The 20775-nt window shown below is 43.5% G+C and overlaps 1 protein-coding gene across 1 annotated transcript in view; it reads right to left on the reverse strand.

Annotated features, from left to right (window-relative positions):
* Positions 1–20775, reverse strand: part of CYP17A1 (cytochrome P450 family 17 subfamily A member 1) — a 503310-nt gene that overhangs the window by 467357 nt on the left and 15178 nt on the right. The gene's annotated exons all lie outside the window — the stretch shown is intronic.

Below are 20775 nucleotides of genomic sequence, written 5' to 3' on the forward strand. Positions count from 1 at the left end.
TCAGCTGTGTATGTGCCCCCATAGGCATTCCTTCTAGTTATGGGGTGAAGAGCCAAGATTTAAGGAGTTTTCTGAATAGGAGGTGATCTCTTGTGTTGCATAGGTTCTTTGGTAGCTTGTTCCAGGTTTTTGGGGCAAGGTGAGAGAAAGAGGATCCTCCGAATTTTCTTTTGTTGTATGGTTTTGGTTCGAAACGGATGTTGCTGCTAGATCTGATTTGTCTTGTTGGTTGGTAGACGTTTATTTTCTCTCTTAGGAACTGCATTATGCACATTGATTTGAACTTTATACGCTGTTTATTGGCAGCCAGTGTAAGGTTTTTATTGCTGGTGTGATGTTCTCTTCGCGGTAGTTTGAGGAGCAGTCTGGCCACCAAATGTTGTAAGTGTTGGAGTTTTGGCATGCCTAGATATAGGCTGTTGGCGTAGTCTACTATGGACATGTTGAGAGCAATGACAGTGAGTGTTTTGTTGGCGAATGAGAGGAAAGGTTGGATCCTTTTTACTGCTCGTATGAGAAAGAAACATTTCTTGATTAGTGCGTTTATTTGTGGATCTAGAGTAAGTTTGTTGTCCATCGGGATTCCCAGGTTTTTTTACAGTCGTCGATGGGGCTGGGGGTTGGACCAAGTTCTGTTGGACAGGGCATGTAGTGATTGTTTCCTCCGTGTTTAAAAATGATCCTTATTTCTGTTTTGCCTGGGTTGAGTTTGCGCTAGTTCGAGTTCACCCAGCTGTAGATTTCTTGAAAGCAGCTCTCCAATGTTGTGTTTTCTTCTTGTGTCTTGTATTTTGTGGACTTTGTGTAACGAGTGAAGCCGTTTCTTTTAATGATCTTGATTAGTTGAGCATGGTAAATGTTGAATAATAACGGGATAAGGATGATCCTTGTGGTACTCCACATGAGAATTCTCTTGGGTTGGATTTGAAAGGTTTGATCCATATGGTTTCTGTTCTGTTAGGAAGGATTTAATCCATAGTACAGCACGATCAGTGATTGCAATTTCTTCCAATCTCCTGATGGGGATGTCGTGGTTAACTGTGTCGAATGCTGTAAAGAGATCTAGAAGCGGTACTATTGTCTGAGTCTGCATTTGCCTTTTGATTGTCCAAGATTGAGAGAAGTGCTCTTTCCGTTCCTCTCATTGATCTAAAACCTACTTGTGCCTGGTCCAATAGGCGGTGTTCTTCTATGAATTCTTAGGTTATTCTATAGATGTATGCTTCAAGTAGTTTAGCTGGGTACGGGATGTTGGCAATAGGTCTGTAATTCGAGAGGTCCTCCACTTTTCATGCTGTGTCCTTGAGGAGCGGCTTGATATAGGCTGATTTGAAGTGTTGTGGTACTTTCCCTGTTGAGATTGAGTGGTTGAAGACCTTTCTGTAGTAATCCATGGGTGTTCCTTGTGAGAGGATTGATTTGTATATGTCTGGGGGGCAAGGATCCATGGGGGAACCTGTTTTGTTGCTTTTGTTTACCAGTTTGACAAATGTCTCTGCTAATATTTGGGGGAAGCAACGTAGTTTGTTCCTGGAATTCATCGTACGGGTGGGTGGGTTGCATGGACTGCTTTGTATGGTCTGTTGGATGGTGATGATTTTGTTTTTGAAATGGTCTGCAAGGTCGTTGCATAGTTTTTTCTATGGTATTGGAGTGCTGTTGCCGCCAGGTTTAAAAAAAAAAAAAATCTTTTATGATTTTAAAGAGTCCTTTTGGCATGTTTGGTGCTTTGATGATTCTGCTGTATTAGCATTTTCTTTTTGTATTTCCCTTTTGTATGATATGTTTTTGGAATTAGAATTTCTTTGCACAGTCGTTATTTGATCCTCTATTCTAGTTCAAGTTTTCGGTTTTTCCTTTTCATGGCACCGATTAGCGGGCTAAACCATTTTACCGTTGCTCTTTTGCGTGATTGGGTAAAAGGTTTTTCTTTGGCGATCTTGTCTTTTGTTGTCGTGATCCAGTTGTGAAGTAGTTCTATTTTTTTGTCCAGGTCAGCTTCATCCATAGTTGTTGCTTTTTGTTTGCTGACTTCCAGTAGTTCAGTTAGGTTGGAGTTTTTGATGGTTCTCTAGGTTTCTTTTCTTGATAGTTGGTGGGTTGTCCTGTTGCTTGATTATTAGTGTGGCCAGCATGATCACGAAGGGAATGATGAGGTGGTCGCTCCAGAGGATCTGAATTGGTGGTTCCGTGGTAAAGAAATTTTTGTTGGCGAAGATTGCATCTAGTGTATGTCCTGCCGTGTGGGTGGCTCCTTTGACTAGTTGGTGTAATTTCATAGTTTCTATTTGGTTGGCTAGTGATTTTTGTGTGGTTTTAGTTTCTTCATCGAACCAAATGTTGAAGTCACTGAGGATAATCAGTTGATTCTGCTCGATGGCTAGATTGGTGGATGCTTCCGTGAAGGCATCTAGGAATATTGCGTCATAAGTTGGTGATCTGTATACCAGCATGATTTTCAGGTTTGTTCTGGGGTTTGTTGATAGGCAATGGATTAGAGATTCAAAGTTTGATGTTTAATGGGTCTTCTAGTTTAATGTCCAAGTATTCCTTGTGGACTATTGCCAGTCTGCCACCTTTTTTGTTTTTCCTGTTTGCTTGGACGCACTTGAAGTTGTCAGGCAGGCAGGCAGTTGTTAAGAGTAATTTTGTAGTTGTCGTCTAGCCATGTTTCAGTTACGAATAGGATGTCGATACCTCCATCACATAGGTCGCAGATTTCGGTGGCATGTTTGGACATTGACCTTGCATTGATTAGATTGCAGTGGATCTTTTTGGTGTTGTTTGGTTAAATTGCTCCCCGTTTTGATTTGTGGATGCTCAGTTGGAATGCTTCTGTTTTGACGCCGGTTGGTTGATGTTCTGTGGAGGCTGCTTCGTCACTGAATCGGTCTGTTAGATTGATAGTTAGGTTCTACAGTTTGATCATCTTGTGTGGTATAATGTGGTTGTCGGTAGTGCCCATCAGTTCTTGTGGAATATGGAGTAAGGGGGTTCGTATCGTCCTTTTCTCTGCTTCAGTCCTCCTGTCTTTTTTTTTCCATTGTTCGGGGAGAGTCTTTGCCTGCCTGGATGCCAGTGTCGTTAAGTGTCGAGGTTCTGCAGTTGTTGTGAGGTATGGTGTAAGGTATAGGGATTTTTCTCTTACGATGTTTGTTCGGTTGATTGTATTATTTATTGGGGTGTGTTCTGTATTCAAGATGGCTTCTACCGGAGACGGGTGAGTTTGTGTATCCGTATTGTTTGGTCCATGCTCCTTGTCTCTTTGTCTGTGTCCAATTCTGCGTCGGAGCACTTTGTGTCCTCGGTAGTAGGAATTGGTCTGGGTATTGAGTTTACAGGGGCAGTTGCCCAGCTGTCATGCCTTGTGTTTGGATGATATTGAGTTTTATCCTCTTATGTTGCGATGCCTAGGTGCTCTCCGAGGGTGTTGGTCTGCTCAGTCGGTTGGGTTTGGGTGTTCCTCTTTCTATGGGTGGACTGCCCAAGGGAGCACTAAGCGTTGGAAGGGTGGCATGGTTGGTTATGGGGGACTGTGGGATCCCGGTTAACTTGGGTAGAGTGTTCTTGAGTATCGGGAGGGGCCTAGGATTCAATGATGGCCAATACTGATAGAATGCCCTGAGGTTTGGGATACGTAGATAATGTGAAGCATAGGTTTCACAAAGTGGTTTACAGTGAGAGAATACTCTTAAAATGTGGGATCTTAGAGAGTGGAAGAGGGATCTAGGTTTCGGCGAAAGCCAAGCAATAATTAAACACCTAGATTCATGACACCCAGACAACTGAAGAAAGGCTTAGGCTTCACTGAATGATAGGCAGTAGTTAAATCACCTAGATTTGAGACACCTACATAGCTGATGAAAGGCCTAGGTTTCACAGAATGGCGGTCAATAATTAAAGCACCTAGATTTGAGACACCTAGATAACTGGAGAGAAAGGCCTAGGTTTCACAGAATGGCAAGCACAGTAATTAAGACACCAAGGTTTGGGACACCTACATAATGAGAGAAAGGCCTAGGTTTCATAGAATGGCAAGGAGTAATTAAATACACCTAGATTAGACAATCCTGTGTAGTGGGAGGGGGGGCCTAGGTTTCACAATATGATCAGTTTTTAATGGTTTGTCTTCACAATGGATTTCCTAGCGCCCGTGATGGGTGCGAATGGTTGGTGTACTGGTGGTGGTGATGTATGGTGGGGTGAATGCTATATTGGTTATTGGTACCAGTGTGATTGGGCAAGAATTGCACCTACCTTATCCGTTGGTTTTGGGTGACAGCAGTCTCATCCTTGTCTGACTTGTCTGGGTGCTGCAGCCGGTTGCTAATGCTTGTTCGCGGGTGGAATTATGCCTTTGCAACCACCTTGTTGAATGCGGTTGCAGCTGGGAAGTGTTAGCTATTGTTATAGGGAACGGTAGGCATTTGGCAATGCACCCTGGGACTCAGGTTGGAGCACTGCTGGTCCTTTCCCTTGAGCTCAGGGTGGAGAATGAGCTAGGTGATGGGGCACTGAGCAATTGAAGGTTAGTTGGTGGTTTGGGCTTGGTTTATGTTATTGGGTGGCTGCTTCCCCTGATGACACCTGCAGACACCTTATGGAGCCATACCTGTAGGAGCCGCCCAATGCCTCGGGCCCTTAGCCGCAGTGCTACTACGGGCAGAGGGCTGCCCTAGGGCAAAACTATTAATGGGATCATATGAGCCAATCTGGGAAGGGGGTGGGGCATGAGGCTGTGAGAGAACACGGAAGGGGAGCCCGGGGGAATCAACGAGGCACTAGAGCACTTCTAAGTACAGATTTAAGCTAATTCAACAGAGATTACTAGAATGGTGCATGGGGCCTCACCTGAGCGTGTCACTTTGCTTTCTGGCAATGCTTAGGTGGCTCGGCAAGGGACTAGGTCTCTGTTCTAGTAGTGGATGAAGATAGTCAATCCGGGTAGGGGCGGGACACGAGGCAGGGAGAGAACATGAAGGGGAGGCAGGGGGAATCAATGAGGTGCCGGAGTGCTTCTAAGGATAGATTTAAGCTAATTCAACAAGAATTATCAGAGGGATGCAGGGAGCCTCACCTTAGCGTTGCCAGGAAGCAAGGTGGCACGCTCAGGTGGCTCGGCAAGGGACAGTACACTGTTAGTGTGTGTTGGGGGTTCAATGTGTTTGGGAACTCTGGGTGTCTGTGGGTAAGGTGTGTGTGTGATACTAGCCAATGTTCGTGAGGGGAGGGGAGTCTGCATGGGCAATGTGTGGAGACATTGTGGATAGTGGGACAGTGTGAGGGCTATGTGTGTTGGCAGGGCTTGCTAAATCTACTTGCCCACTCCCATTGGCGAAGAGATTTTATGAAGGACGAGTACCATTTTCATGGTACTCGACCTTTCTGGCGAGTATGGACTGCTTGAAACCTCTGACATTTGCTCCGAACAAACTGTTTGCAGTAAATCGCAAATATAAGTTTCACTGTGCATGACTGATCTTTGTGTAGCAGAAAAAAAGATCTTAACAAAAGGCCTAGGTTTCGTGCCTACCCGGACTAATTCTTTAAACACACTTGAGATAGAGTTAAGCAATTTTTTCGTTCTGTGTGTTAAAGGCTTATTACATGGACAAAGAATCAAAGAATACATATCTAAGACTTCTATCACAAACTTGAGAGCTAGATCCATTTTTACACCAAGGGACAATGAAGTCCCAGCTGAAATTGTGACTTTTGAACGGATGATACTGTGGGAACTCCGTCAATAATGATGGAATAATCTAATTTCGCACTACATCACAATTTGACTTACCAAGAAAGGGACGTGTTGAAAAATGTGTCCAACAACAGAAACATTATAATCAAGCCGGCTGACAAAGGTGGGGGCATAGTTATCATGGCAAAAGACCAATACACTAACATGGTTTTGGCTCTGATAGAGAACACAGACCATTACGAGAGAATGATTGTAGATCCAATGACATAACTGAGATTTCAACTTCAGGCCTTATGCGTGAGGGCGGTAGATGATTTCTTAACACCAGCTGATTGCCGGACACCGGCCATGTATGCCCTGCCCAAGATCCACAAGAATGTGGAAAAACCCCCAGGGAGACCAATAGTCCCCTTATGTGGATCCATTTTGGAACCCATCTGCAAATATCCAGAATTTTTCTTGCATGAATTTGCAGAAGGGTCTCCATCTTTTCTCAAAGACATGACGTCTGCCATTAATGCTCTCTGGGGCCAGGACCTTTCCATTGGATATCTCTGCCTTGTATACTAACATCCCCCAAGATAAAGTAATAACCATAATCCAAACTTGATTAGAGAAACGTCCGGCGCCACATTTGGTACCAGCTGGCTTTATACTTGAACTGTTACACAGCTTTATGCAAGGACTTTTTTTTTAGTTTAACAATGAACTTTTTTACAAAAACATGAAGTCGCCATGGGTGCATCTTTTGCACCATCCATGGCTAATATCTACATGGCTGATTTTGAGGAACAATTCATTTGGAACAACAACCCTTTCGCATACCAAATCAGACAATGGAGACGATACATTGACAATGTTTTCTTCATTTGGCAAATGGAAACTTAAAATGTATGTTTCATGGAGTGGCTGAATCAGCAGGATTCCAACTTAGTTTTTTTCCCAGCCAGTCCAGCAAAATTTCACTTCCTTTTTTGGATTTAAATATCGGGCAACACCAGGGCAAGATCTACACTAGTTTATACCGGAGGAAACTGATAGAAACACTTTGTTAATGCATACCAGCTAACATCCTCAGGCCTTAAAGGATAGTTTACCACATGGCAACTTCTTAAGAATTTGGCTTGTACATATGTGGAAGACTATTCTCAACATGTGCAGGCTCTGATGGGTTCGGGGCTACCCTCAGAAATCCATCAAACAAACAGCAAAAAGGGCATGTTTTACAAATAGAGATCTACTTTTGGTCCCTCGCAATAAAGTTCCGGAAGAGCAACAAATTGTCTGTGTCACGACTTTTTCCCGACAGACAACCAAGATCAAACGATTAATTAGGAAACTTTGGAACTTGGTGACCAGCACTGGGTGCACGACTGGACCACCTTTGTTTGCTTTGAAACATAGCCGTAATGTTCGGGGTAGCTTGGTTCATTCCAAATTCTAACCTGGGCCGATGATAAAACACCCTACAAGCAGCCTGGCAACTCAGAATGGTACAGGTGGTGGGTCACCACCCATGTGGGAATTGTAGTGTTTGTCAATTCACCTCTCGGGCCACGACTCTCACCATAATTCTGTTTAGGAGTTACGGAAATGTACATACTGTCAAAGCCATAATGTCAACTGACCACCTCTTTTTGAACCGTACGCTGACGGTAGATCACAGCAGCAGTACAGAGCACACCCCATACACATGGGCACCACACAGATGGCTACCAACAGGTAATTCCCCATCGATCCATGCTGGGGGATCATGGACATCTAGTCACCATTTCATTCATCAGAGCATCATTAATTTGTTCTCTCTTTTACTATTGATTTGAACCAGATTGAGTCATAATTACTTCAGACAACTGACGGCCAAGTGTCCATGGTTTAGGTGAACCTTTATCTTGGTGCACTATATTGCATGGGCAGGTCACTAGGTTTTTGGTCTCTAAACCTGGGTTCAGATGACTGTGGCTTGGCAGCCCTTCACCATGCTTCATAGTGTAGAGAAGGAGCCAAGTACCCCCACCTCAAACATCTCGGCCATATTCCCTATATGCTGGGAACCAGAGTGTGAGACACGTGCAGAACCAGTGAAAATACCAATACCGAGGAGAATCCTGGAAGCAAGGTTCCCATTGAGAAAGCCATACCTGTATACACGACAGTATGATAGTCATTTGAATGAAATCCCAGAAGAAGCAGGACCAATGAATGAAAGAGCAGATTGGTGACGTCACACGAAGTTGGACTGACGTACATAGAAGAGATGTAGAGACAATAGAAAGAAGATATTCTATAAGGCATCAAGAAAGTATCAAGGATAAGTGACATCTTGGGCTCAAGAGGAAGAGTCTTATGCTACAGAAACGATGAAGATATTAAGTCATTTTAAACATGTACATATGCAAAGAAACGCAAGTAGACAAAGTATTCTTGAGGCTAGTTATGTAGTGAATAGATTGCAGCATGCGCCAAGGTATACATATATAGGAACAAGTAAAGAATGGATGATTCCACTACATGTAATTTATTTTTATTCGGTTTATACAAACCTTTAAAAGAGGAGCTACAAGATACACAAAACGAAACATAAATGGAGATATCCGCATGTGACATTTTGATTGCGATCTTCCTCCGCCACTTCTCCTATTCGTGATTCGGCAGGTTCCAAGAAACATGTTATAGTAGTCTTAGACTAGAGAAAGAAGGCCTTTCCAGTGTGTCGCAGTTAAAAAAGCAATTGAGTTACAGAAGTGAATCTCAGAAAGGCGAGGCTGGATGAGCCCCAAGAAGGCATGGTCTTATCGGACTGGGATGAACAGACAGTAGTTACAAATCGTGTGAAAGAACGAAACTCCTGTTCAGAAGGTATGGACAAAAACAAGGAAGATGTCAGAAGTCTATTAAAAAAAAAAAAAAATAGTACTTTAAATGCACCAGAGCTCAAATTTGTGGACGTCACATAGAAGGATGTAGTTGGACAAACATAACAAACCACACCTACGCATGAAGGCAGAACGTGCCTTCACTCCCCCTAATTCTCCATAGCAAGGAACATTTCCAGGGACAAGTTCAAAGCCTTGATTGATAGCAGACCACTGAGGTGATGATAGACAATATGCTAATTGGTGGCAAGCTATGGTTATGATCAACTCACCAGCACCTGGAAAACAAGCCTGCGTGCTGCTAGCATAGGTGGAAAGGTATTGACGGATGTAAGAGCGCCAACCAATTGTAGGGAGCCGCGTAATTAAGGGCCCTATAGTTTGTGTAACTAATGGGACATTGTGCATTTAGTGACGTTCATAGTGACCTGTTTGAGGGTAGGGCTTAGTTGCCCCACCTGATGGTAAGGAGCCTATCACTTACTTAGACTAGTATGGAACACATACTTAGATGTTCCCTTAGAACCAATCACTCTCTTCAATAGGTTTCTGTAGTTTGCCACGTAGGATGACATTAGTAAATATGTAGGTTCACGTCATCAATGACAAGATTTTACTATAAGTACAATATTTTTTCTGAAGCAAATTGAGAGACCATGCGGTGAGACGTCCGTTGATATCCGTTGATTTCCCTGTTTTATATAATTGATATTAAAACAGTTAACCTTTTTGCCAACTACCTGAGTCGTTTTGATTATTGATGTTTGAGTAACTTCTGCATCCCCATTCATCTCATAGTATTGCTACCCCATCTTAAAGTGCTGGGTCGACTACCCCAGTTCAACCGGCTCATGGGACCATGCACACATACAATTCTCTCTGGGTGTGACATTGCATTCACTCGCGCATAGGAAAGAAATAGGAACCAACCTGTTTGCACATACAATCAGTGCTGCTTCCTAAAACGGGGTCATGAAGATGTCTTTTGCCCCTCTGTGCCTCTTCACCATGTCCCTGGGTCATGACATTCTGCCGCACTTTGCATTTCCTGGCTTGATAACTTGCACAACCGCTAGTGCTTGCTTCTTTGATTTAGTCCACTTTTGCCCTCAGGTTTGGTTCACAGGCCAGGGGTCTGCACTGGCTACAGTCTGGTTTGCTTCATTCATCAGGCATTGTACATCGTTACTCGATGTTCTTTTAAATTGCCCGATTGGTTAGTACTATCCTGGTTACACGGTCAAATACGGATAAACAACCTTTTTAATTCTTGTTCATCACAGTTAACGTCAGCTCTCCCCTTCTACATTCCAACCATTTTGTCCTGGTGAGGCTGGTACGAGATTTATCTTGCGGACCTCATTTCCAAGCCGAAACTCGAGTCGACGATGACATTGGATACATGTGCTTTTGTGAACTAAGACATTTGCAACACAGGACTGATGCTTTCATGGTCTGTTTACCATAAACAAGAATACTGGAAATTGTACATAGTTTTCTATTCTCTGTATCTTTCTCTTTTGTCTATATATAAATTACATTTGCTTTGACTTGTGTGTGTGTGTGTGTGTGTAGTATAAATGTGACTCGAAATGTTGATGGATGTTGCATTGATATCTAGTAGTGTGTGGGGGCAGTCTTGGTGCTCTTGGATATGAACTGTTGGGTTGCAATTATGTACTTGTCTTAATTATATGACTTCATGACTTGTCTGTCTTTTTGAAAAACATTGAAACCAATAGAAATTTGAAAGAAAAATGTTATATGAATAGACGGTTGTGTAGCAGCACTGCACCAAATATGGTGTGTGTTTATGGTGACATGCACCATTTTACTGAAAGCACTGGTAAATATTTTGTCACCCGTCACCATGTTGAGAGTGCATTTCTCCTTGGTTGTGTACGTAAACTAAAACTCATCCTGTAGGTCTAGTGGAAGGTTTAATAATCTGATCTGCCTGGTAATGATTATGTATGGGTCCAAATGTAGTGTTTGTTGGCAGCAGGTGTGCCTGTGGAGTATTTGGGGGCAGTGTGAGTGTGGAACGTGTGTGGGGGCAGTGTCTGTGGGTTTGTGTGTGAGGGGAGAAAGTGCATGTGTGAGACAGTGTTATGTGGGTGTGGTGTGGGTACAGTGTGAGTGGGTGGGGGGTGGGTGTGGAGAAGGCGCGTTGTCTGTAGGGTGAGTAGCATAATGAGTGGGGGAAGTAGCAGCATGTGAGGGGACACTGTGCTTGGGTAAAGTGTTAATGTGTGTGGACAGTGGGTGTGTGTATGGCTAGTGCATCTTGGGAAAGTGTGTGGGCAGAGGGTGTATGCAGTGTGTTGGGGCAGTATATGGGGTCAATGTGTGTGTGTTTGTGGTGGGTCAGTGAATGTGTTGGGGCTGTGTGTGGGGAGAGTGTGTTTGGGGAAGTGGGGGCATTGTTTCGCAGTGTGTGTGTGTTGGAGCAGGTAGTGTGCGTGGGGAGAAGGGTGTGTGGTTGCATTGTTTGTGGTGGCATTGTTTGTCAGTGTGTGTGTGAGCAGTGTGTAGGACAGTGTGATGAATCCTGCAGAGTCATCACTGATCCCCAGTCTAGAGTCTCCTCCCATATGGCCAGGGGACGGCAGCCGCTACCTGATCCTGGAGGTGGTATTCTTAGGGTGGATCACATGGGAGGAGATGGCTGTCAGGGGAGAGTGGTGACACCAGCAGGAGAGAAGTGGTATACTTTCCTTTGTTAATGCCAGAGTTTTTAAATGGCAGGTTCTCAGTATTCAGAACCATGTAATTATAAAACTCTGAAGGACACTTTGTTTAAACAAAACTCTATTCAGTCTTTCTGTGTACATGGTCAACCTAGAACATATGGAACATCTGATGTAACTTAAAATCAGTGGAGACCTCCTTGGACTCCATGTCCCAGAAAGTCTCAAGTACTACTGAGACAAGGAAGAGGAGCAGGGAGTTAATGTGAATGAAATGTGACACCAAGAGTAATGTGCAGTAGGATCCAAATCAGCTCTGCGGGACATTTCAACCTAGGGATTACCTGCAGCTCGGGGAACAAAGAAGGAGGGAGAAGGAAGATTGTAGAGTGTGCGGAGCGGGAAGTGAGACCGTGGCAGAGGCAATCCCACAGAGAAGAGACGTGGGGAGAACAGGAGCCATCTGCCAAAAGCAGATTGCCGGCGTTCGGGACCAGAGAAGAGGAACTCTGGTGAACAGAAAGCAAACGGTGCACAGCTGGCTGTCAGAGGAGACGTGGTCCTGCAGAGCTGCACGGGTTCTGGCAGCAAAGGACACAGGAGCCGAGGCGAGAACCAAATGAGAATCTGCCCAGAAGGGGAAGCTGGCCCCTCGCAAGCTCATCACAGCAGCTGCATAGTGAACCGGGGAGTCAGCCTAGGCGAGTAGGGGGCCCCAGGACATGCGAACATGTTAAAGAGTGTTTGGGAAGAAGTTTAGAACACCGACAAAATAGAACTGAAAAGAAAGTGCAAATATGGTACAAGTCTCCCGACATGAGGTGTCAGTTGGAGGAAACCTGGAAACAGCATTGCCAAAAGACATTGGGAGAGAAAAAAATAGGCAAGAATAGTACAATTCTCTTGGCATTAGATGTCAGTTAGGGGGAGCCTTGAACAAGCATTGCCAAGAGAGATTTAAAGCTTGAACAAAGCCTCATATTTGGGATGTCAGTGTGGGGGGAAATTGGTACAAGTAACAACTGAAATCAACAAAGTTGCACTAATAAGCAAGTACAATTGTGTGAATCTTAAGAGGAATGTGATTGTTGCAGAGGAATGTAAATGTTTCAGAGAGACCTGATAAAATCATCAGGTGGTGCACCTTTTTGGAAAGAGATACTGATCATGAGAGGATAGTACCTCAGGGTATCTGTGTGAGCCAAATGGGGATATTCCTGACACAAGAATAAACCAGGATATCAAAAGTTTTTACTTGAGAAGTTGCATGGCAGGAGAGTATACCAGGAAACTCACTTTGAACTGGTGTGTTTACGATAACTTTGTTATATTAAGTTGTTGTTTCAATTGAACAGTTTGTCAACCAGAGACTTTGAAAAGACTTGCCTTTTGCCATCTTTGCCTTTTTCTTTGCCTATTCCAAGCAGTGTTGTGGAAAATACATTTTGTTTTGCCATTTTGAAAGACTAGGAGAGACCTCCTCTTTTTTATATTCCAATCACGGTTGGGGAAAGAACATTTGTTTTGCCATCCTGTTGAGAGTATCAGGTCAAGGATATTTGTATTGCCTTTAAGGGACTGGTCTTGACACTGAACATTGTGAACAGTTTTCCTGAAATAATCCAGGGGAAGGGCACCTAACGTTGGACACAAGGATGGTTTTTGTTGAAGTTTTCAGTTTGGGTTTTAGTAGAGTTGAAACATTTAACTTGCAACTTTTGCTTGTTTATGTTAGTTTGAGGGTCGGACTTAGTTTGGACACAAGGTCAGCCTGCTTTAGTTTTATAGTGTCATAGGAAGGGACATTTGCATTAGGATAGGGAACGTTAGGCCTTTATCCACACCTCTTCTCACCTTTCTGGTAATAAAATGACTAACGTTGAGAATATTACCACTTTGTATCCGCCTCTCATTTCTGACACTTCAAAGCAGTGTGTGTCTATGTGTGCACATCTCAGGCAGACTGTCTGTAGTCAGTGTGTAGGAGCAGTGTGTGTGGGGGCAGTGTGTGTAGAAGCATTGTGTGGGGGCATGTGGGACCCGTATGTTCATGGGCCAGTTCACAGTATGTGGGGCATATGGGCAATGTATGGGTGGAAGCGTGAGGGTTTCAGTGTGTATAGGGGAACTGTGTGTGGGAGACAGTGTGGGTGCACAGTGTAAGTGCAGCAGTGCATGTGTGCAAGGAGTGTGGAGGGGCTATGAGTGGGAGCAATGTGTGTAGGGGGTTGGGGTGTGCATGTGGGGGCAGTGTGTGTGGGGGGGAGGGGCCATGTTAGTGTGGGCAGTGGTGTGCATGTCCAGTGTGTGTGTGAAAAGCATGTTCAGGCAGTGTTTGTACACTTTGTGTGCTTTTTTGTGACAGTCAGTGTGTGGTTTTGGGGGTGGGGAAGTACATATGTGGGGGGCTATGGTGGCTGTGGGTGTGTGTGGGCTCAGCTAGTGTGTCTGTGGGGAGCAGTGTTTCTATGTGTGTGCGTAGTGCTTGTTGTGGCTTTGTGTGCCAGAGTGTGTGGGGCAGTCAGTGTGTGATGGGCCAATGTCTGCAGAGTAGTGGAGGGGCAGTATGTGTGTGTGATTGAAACAGAATCAGCTCAAAACCTCTTATAACTCCATATTCTACACAGTCCCCAAACAGGCTATTAAAAAAAGCTCTATCAGTTTTGAAAAAAGGCCAAAATACCCACAAAACGAAGCAAATACGCTAAAAAGAAATAAAAAAACAAGGACCTAACAGTGGAGTCAATGACTGACCCCTATGAGGTCATATTTCAGTTTTGTAGTTACTCTAATGTCAATCACCGGCACATCAGTGGCTTGCTGTCTGATAAGCCTGTGAAAGCAGCTGATTGACAACATGGTGATAGTGGGTGTGGTTTGTGAGAAGACGTGCAGGGATGGGGAGGGAAGTCACATGGGCCTTACCATGGCCATACGCATTGGTGAGGAAGATGTATAACCAAACAACATCTGCAGGCTGTTTCTCCCTCCTCATATGCTACCTTACGTTTATCTGCTATTCCCATGTCAATACTTTAGACTTTAGAGATGGCTAGCACCACCTAACAGCCAAAACCTAGAAATGTGTGGAACTGGCAGGACGTACTCTAATTTCAATTAGACGTGTAATGTGGTTAACTGACCTACTGTGTTGGTCCGACTTAGGCCTTTACCAGACCCACCTACTCCCAGGTGATAAATGGAGTACCCTGAGTGTATAATATTCAGGGGCGCAACTAGACTAAAACTTGAGGGAACTAACCCTTCCAATGATGGAAGGGACTAACATCAGCGACTGGGGGGCGGGGGGAATTGACTTGCGTGGGGGCGTTCTCCACCACGGCATGCTTGTGGAAACTAGTGTCAAGTTAGCAGCAAACTGCAAGTGCAATTAAAAGCACATGGGGCCACGGACACCGCCTCCATACATAATAGGGTTGAAGGACAAAATGCACATTTCTGTTGGTACTTGCTGGCAGGGCAATGCTGTTGTTGAGATGCGGTGTGTGGTTGGCTTGGCCAGCTGCTAATTCATTGGGCCTGCCCAGCTGCATTGTAGTATAATCCCGTTTAAATCAGGCTCGCGGCGGTTGGATTTTTCGTTTCATCTTAAACCAGTAGACCTCATGGATATAAACAGCCTTGAAAGGTAGCTTTATTTTGTGAGTCGCTTTCCTTCTGAGGGCATCCCTCACCAAATGTGGCGATTATGGCATCTAACTTTCGAATTTCTTTTTCACAAAATAATACACATACAAATTGTATCATATATCAAACAAACACTCCATGGGTTATAAATAGATTAAGAAAAACAAATCAAAACATCAAATCATATCGAGCTCAGAGCCAAGACATCAAATAAAATCAATATGGCGATCTTTGTAATTTCAGGGAATCATGCAACTTTTTTTACATTTTTTTATTTTGGTTGGTTAAATTAAATTAACCTTTCAAAACACATTTTTTCATAAAACTTCAGATTACAAATCGCATCACATCACATTAGGAAGAGGCAAATGACAACTTAAAAAAGAATAAGGATAAAATGAGAAAGCCACAGAATAAAAGGCAAAGGGAAATAAAGATCATTATAACAGCATACTTAACAAACTCAATTCTAACATCCAGCCACACACACATTATAAATAAAACCTAAACATGTGTGACAACTAATAACCCAGAATAAAATCACTAGATGATCAGTTTATAAGCAATACTGCACTTAAAAATTGCATAGTGGCTATTCTCAATGAGATTTTCGAGGTAGCAAATGATTCAAACCATAGTTCATCATCTGACCGCATTAAATGATGTGTTTGGATTAACTTATGAAGGACGATTTTCCTTTGTTTTCTCAAGGCAACACACACAATTAATATGTGTTTTAGAGTCTCTTCCATTCCATCAACTTTACAAAACCGACAATACGAGGCATCAACATGAATTAGACCGCTTCTTAATAAGATTTGATTGGTTGGCCATAGGTTCATGCAGAATCATAAGATTTGACTTCTAAGTGTGTATGACGGGCAATTCAGTAAATAGTCCGCTGTTTGCCAAAAGTTTTTATGACCAGAGGATGATCTGTCAAAGTCTGTTAGCAATAAGCATTTCTGTTGGGTATGATGCCAATCTAGTTGATACAATTTGAGCTCGGCTTTCGATGGATTATTGAGCAAAAGGTCTAACGAGATGTTTGCATCAGCCAGATCAGAGAGGACACTAGATCTCCAGTTTGCTGGAAAAGAGTGTGGAGAAAGCAAAATATAGTTTGCCAATATTGAGAGCAAATTGTTTGCAGCGAGACCCAGTAAACATTTGTGGAAAAGACAACATCTCTTCCAGGACACTTGGATGTGCATTGACAACCTGCCCAACTCGAACCGCAAGAGAGCATTTGGCGTTGTGTTAGGGAGTTTGAGTACTTTTTTCCAAAAATGGGCTTCCATTATATCCCAGTACAATGACTTTTGTGGGAGCCATGTCCCAGCCCCATAGGTGACGATGGTGATTACCTTCTGTTGATAAAAGGTTAGAACATGAGCACAAGAAAATTTACCAAATTTGGCCTGGAGGACTTTGGCCTGAGATATTAGAGTGGAGAGTTTGCCAGTTATGCTACATTTGTGGGGGTTATTTGCAGGAGAATTACTAAACATAACACCCAGATATTTATAGTCATTGACTAAAACCAGTTTTTGATTCTGAAGGAACCACTCATAGTGTTTAGTTTGTTTCAGTTTGCTTTGTTTCAGTTTGCTCTTTCCCAATTCCATGACTTGGGTTTTCTCCAAGTTGAGTGTTAGATTATTTTTGGTAACAAAGATTTCTAGTTGGTTAAGTAGAGTCTGTAATCCACTTGGCGTTTGTGAGATAAGAACCAAGTCATCAGCATAGAGAAGCCATGCGATGACCTGGGTACCAAGCTTTGGCGCATCATTTGTTAACTTCAAAAATTCAACTCCCAAGTCAAAAATAAATAAATTAAACAGAGTTGGGGCTAGAATGCAGCCTTGTTTCAGGACGCGTTTGATATGGATTATTTCTGATAATAGCCCACTCAAGTTCAATTTAACCTGCATTGTGGTATTTGTGTGAAGCAGCTTTATGAATGAAATAAGAGAATGTGGGCAGCCAAAACTCAGCAATTTGTTGAAAAGTAATTGGCGGTCCACATAGTCAAACGCAACTCGGAAGTCTACAAAGGCCAAGTATAGAGATTGCTGTATTGCCGCATAGGCTGCCTTAATGGCATTAAGCGTGATATTAATAGCAGTGCCAAGGCCCGCAACAAAGCCCATTTGAAAGGGATTGCGACGATTTTCACTAGTAGCCCAAATATTAAGATCTCTCAAAATGATACGGCTAAAAATCTTCCCAGGTGCATCAAGAAGTGCTATGAGGCGATAACTTGCCGGATTTGTGTGGTTGCCTTTTTTATAGATTGGCACTACTACAGCTTGACACCAGGATGTTGGAATGCATTGCTTCGTTTGGATGGCAACAAAGATGGTGTACAGGATATTTGCCCACAATTCAGGATGCTGTTTTAAAACTAAATTTGAAAGGCCATCGGGTCCAGGAGCTCTGGAAGAGCTGGCCTTATTTTTGTAAAATAGCACATCTTATCGATGAAAGTTAAGAAAAAAAGGAAGGATAGTTGGCCTGGCCGGCAGCTGACCGAAACTAGTTTGTGGGAGATCATAGATGTTTGTAAAATATTCAACCCAACTTTTTTCCAGCACCCCGTTAATTTGGGAAGATAGCTGAGAGCACGTTGTGGCCGAATTAATTAACTTCCAAATCTGAGAGGTGTTTTTACCCTGAATCGTGTGGAGTCACTGCTCACCATCCCTTTGATACATTTCCGCCTTGTGACCACGTATCCAATTCTTATAATCAGTCTTCAACTTGCGTAATGAAGACTCACGATAGTGTGCTGAGAGAAGCAGAATCTGTCTTTTCTGTCTACGAAAAAGGGACTTCCTGATTGATCCAAGACATGGGTTGGACAAGCATTATTGGATATCTTACCACTAGATATAACAGGGGATGCAAATAAGTGCATTTTAGCGTGATATTCCGGTGGAACATGCCCCTTCTCTAGGATGAGATGATGGTCCTTCACTAGATTATGACTAAATGCTTCCAAAGCAAGATTGGACCAATGCAGTCTATTGTGCTGAGGGTTTATGGTCAAAGCTCTCAACTGTTACTGTTGAGACTGTGATTTGGCCTGGGCATGAACCATAATTTCAGCCAACAGCAACAAGCGATCAATGGTTGAAGAGGGCAAAATAGTGAACTTAGAAATTTGACCAAATAACACTCTATCAACATACACATAGTCGATAATTGCTTTATGTGATCGGCTTGACCACGTATGGGAAGGAGGGATGTCACTTTTAAATGCTCCGTTCAACATGATCAAATCCCATGTTTCTACAAAATGAGACCACAGTGTGACCCGTTCAGAATTCTTTTGCTTGGATAATGCAAGTAAGTGAATGTTCAGATCTCCAGCAAGAATGATATGCGCAATATTAGGAGTAGCGACAATCTCTTCCATAAGTGAATTGAGGTCCTTAAAGAAGGTAGAGGTTGAAATCGCAACAGGATTCCAACAGAGATTGATGACTGCAAATTTGAGTGTTTGAATCAGGATAATGGTGCATTGCATAACAAAATTCGGAGACGGACAATCTACTAAGCTGGTCATGGTGGAAATGTTAGAAATGGTTACAAGGCCAGACATTGGTCTGCCTTTTGACCTTTCAACGCAGGGACATGGTGAACATGGTGATTGTCCCAAGAAGGAGCTGACAATAACCAAGTTTCTTGTAGAAGCAATAGGTCAAAATGTGTTAGAGTGCAATTTGAATTATTCAGTAAGTGCTTATGCCCTCTAGTATTCCAACTAGAAAATGCGATTTTATGTGTCTGAGGGCATTGCTCATCTGTTCCTAGTTATGCATTCTTACAGCAAAAACAAGTGTTGGGTTTCGTGATAGACACTACACTTTCACCTAATGGAGCTGAGGGTCGAGATCCACCGTCGCCAACTCTTTCAAGCTGTTGCGAGATCTCATTTAAAGGACTTTCACTAGTGGTAGGTGTTAATCTAAAACCAAGGGCAAAGAGAATGGATCTTGCAGACCAAATGGTGTTAAGGACAACATGTGATCTTATCCAGAGACAAGATACAGTTGAGTCCTTGTCATCAGGAAATTCTACCTGCTCAATGTCTCCTGGAGCGATATCTTCTAATGTTGGAATGTCAGAAAATAGCACCATAATACTTTTTCTATTCATAATAAATGTTGGAAAGGAGCCACCACGACAATTTATGAATAATGAGTAAGGTTGAGGAGACTTTCTGTTCTTAATGCCTGGCGGCACTAAGGCCTCTTTTTTACCACGGGATACTTCAGAAAAGGGGGTTTGAATTTCCAACCTCTATTGGGGATTTGAATGTAACACTCTTAGAGCTCACCCTCTGATCAGACGGAAGTAAGGGATCAGAGTGAGTGCTATGGAAAAGTTTTTTCATGGAAGACTTCAGAACCTGCTGTTCCAAGGTGAGTGCCACCAGGCAATCTTTGATAGAAGATAATATGTTGTCCTGCATATTCACTGGAGTTGAGGTAGCATCTGCTGTCAGAGGTACATTTTCTATGACTAGAGCATTCTCCTCACACGTGGAGGGAGAAATAGCTGGTTTGGTGCCTGTTTGAGTGCTCTACCGAGGAGTTTTCGAAATAGTAGAAACAGGTTGCATCAATGGATGAAACACAATTGGCGCCGGATGAAGGGAGATCCGGTGTCTTGGGAAGTTCAGATTTTTTCAGATGCAGCAGGTGCAGGAGGTTTTGGAGTGTTTTGGAGAGGAAAATGGTGCGCGGAGAAGTGGCCATCGCTTTGGTTGAAGGAGGGAAGGAGCATTGCATTCCTGGAATTCTTTCCTTTGTTGGTTGCATTGGAGTTTTGGGGGAAGGATTTGCAAAACAAGAAAGTGAATTTCAACATTGACAATGAATGTGTGGTTCATGTAGTGAATTGGCAGTCAGAAAAGGACCAGAGGGTGGCGAGGTTGTTGTGAGAGTTTGTTCTGCGTTGCATGGAATGGAATGTGGTGTTCAAAGCAACACATGTGCCAGGCAAGGATAATGACATCGCTGATGCATTATCTCGTTTTCAATGGCAGAGATTCTGTGGATTGGCTCCAGAGGCAGATCAGGAGGGGCAGCGGATTCCGGAGGAGCTGTGGAAAATAGGAGGCTGAGAACGCTTGCATTGGTGGAGGGTTCCCTTGCTCCGGCATCTAGAGAGGCATACAGGAGGGCTTGGGAGGATTTTATAGGAGGGGGAGCTTGTAGTTGGAAAGGTTGGGGGGACGCGGAAGAAAGGAGAAGGGCCGATGTCACTAATTTCCTCTTGAAGTGTGTTGATAGGGGCTGGTGTAGGTCAACTATAACGGGGAAACTGGCAGGGATTGCTTTCTATGGGAAGTGGTTTTAAGGTTTTCAGCCGAGCGGTGGAGAAATGGCAAACAGGATGTTGGAAGGATGGGCAAGGGTAAGTAAGAGGGAAAAAGATAAGAGGAGACCGGTATCAGCGGAATTGTTAACCAGGTTGTGTCAGACGGTGGGGGGATTTGTTGGTCGGCCTGGGAAAGAGAATTGTTCGCAACCTGTTTTACTTGGCTATTTTTTGGGGTCTTTAGGGTTTCTGAGCTGGTGGCGGGAAAAAATGGGGTAGGTGGGCTGCAATGGGAGGATGCCCAGTTTACAGAGTTAGGTTTGGACATCAAGATCAGGAGGTCTAAAACGGATCAAAAAGGAAAGGGCTGTTGGGTTTTGCTGGGTCGAGGGAGTAGGGAGTTATGCCCGGTTCGGACAGGTTTGATTTGGAAGGAGCATTGTGGGGGTAGGACAGGTTTGGTTTTCCAGCATGAGAAGGGGGAGCCACTATCAGCGCAGCAAGTGCTGGGAGTACTACGAAAAGCTCTGGT

The sequence above is a fragment of the Ambystoma mexicanum genome, chromosome 8, assembly GCF_040938575.1.
Source record: "Ambystoma mexicanum isolate Mex_15411 chromosome 8, UKY_AmexF1_1, whole genome shotgun sequence".
Lineage (NCBI taxonomy): Eukaryota > Metazoa > Chordata > Amphibia > Caudata > Ambystomatidae > Ambystoma > Ambystoma mexicanum.